Source organism: Silene latifolia, chromosome Y, assembly GCF_048544455.1.
Source record: "Silene latifolia isolate original U9 population chromosome Y, ASM4854445v1, whole genome shotgun sequence".
In the NCBI taxonomy this organism is placed as follows: Eukaryota; Viridiplantae; Streptophyta; class Magnoliopsida; order Caryophyllales; family Caryophyllaceae; genus Silene; species Silene latifolia.
Window position 1 is genome coordinate 297,026,762 of NC_133538.1, and position 1,789 is coordinate 297,028,550.

A 1,789-nucleotide genomic window follows, 5' to 3' on the forward strand; every position below is an offset into this window, starting at 1 on the left:
TTATATGTTAAAATTATTATGTTAAAATTGTCGTGTTAATGAAATAAGAACAAGCAAAAGACGAGAGAAAAAAAACGAATTAAACAAAAGACGAAGGAAGAAGAAGGAAAGCAGGAACTGCGGCAGCCTCAGGAAGAGGCGCAGCAGGTGCTGCATCCCTTCGAAGAGGCGCAGCAGTTGCTGCGCTCTTTCTCGACGTTTGTCCCCCGTTAATCCGTAAAAGGGGTTTGAATAAAGGTTTTGTAAATCGGTTTTGAATATATTTTTGACGTAAATCTTACAATAATAATTACAAAAATAAGAATAATAGTAAAAGATGGGATTTATACCCTCAGACTTACATGTTTGACAAAACGATATTATCTAAGTTAACGTTTAGTGATGCTCGACTCGAATGTACGACGAAAGTGCCCTCTAAGAGGAAAACGAACAAAATTGATTAAGTTGATTGATGTGGAGTTGGTCAAATTGGTCGGTCACGCAAAACGAGGCTGGTACTCAGAAAGATCCCAGCTTACGTGGTCGAATGTTCAAGCACGTAGATGCCAAAAAGCAAGAGCGTGGTCTTAGTATGCTAAGGGAGAAGAGAAGGGCGGACACTCGCGTTAAAAATATGAGGAACGAAGGTCCCTATTTATACTAACCACGGAATTAGGGTTTAGGAAAGGAGAGAAAGATCCGTAAAGAACCGATTTAGGTTAAAAACGGAAACTTGGACAAAAAGAAAGCCTGGAGAAATGGCGCAGCAGTGCTGCGTCCCTTGGAAGAGGCGCAACACTTGCTGCGTCCTTTCCCCAGTGGTTTCCTCTTGCGCAAGAAAGCGCGTTTGATAGCCTGTCGTATTTTAGGCCTAACTTTCTCTACAAGACACAGAATAACGTGATTTCAGTGGCGTTGGAAAGCTAAGAAAGAGATCTAGAACTTTATGTGAAATACGCCTGACCCAAAAAAGTCATTATCACCTCGTAAAACGGGCCTAAATGTCGGGTTGCCATTTTAGCTAAATGAAATGCACATTTTGAAATATAAACTCTAAGTTTAGCCTAAAGAAATGACATGGAACTCAAAATGAGATATAATCATAACATTTATGACATCCTAATCTTAGGTAGACAAACACATTGCTTTGACTCGGGATTTGACGGTTTTAGGAAATGATGACGGTTTTTGACCCGGACTCCAAATGAACTCTAATTACTGCCAAAACGACCGTAATGACACCTAGATGACGACCAAGGGGTAGACACAAGTATTTGATCTATCACTTGACGATAAACTTACGAACTATCATAAATCGTTCCGTGTACCAAACATGCGGCCCAATCATCACCGGGTGGCTTGCGGGAGGTGCAAAAATGAGGTATCTACACCCTATAAAATCTAGTGCAAAACAGTGGCCAAAGCACTGTCAAATGGGATTAAATACACAATGATAAAACTAAATAACCAAACTCGAACAAAAATAAATATAATCCAAGGGAAACAATCCTGAAAAGGTAGTCGATACTATTGCCACTTTTGCTAAAAAGGGCTAAAAACTAAAACCACGAAAGTAATGTTCAACAACAATCCATAATAAATAAAACAAAAACATAGTAGGATCTAAAACTCGATAGCTCACTCTTCGAACCCAGCAAAAGAAACATCTGTCATGTTATATAAATAACGGCCACAATCAGTGGGGAATAACTCAGACGTTCTCCCAACCACATTTCATCAAGTTAGACAAGTAATGCTAATATAACAAAATACTTGAAAACCGAAACATTAATAAATCAACATATCTTTA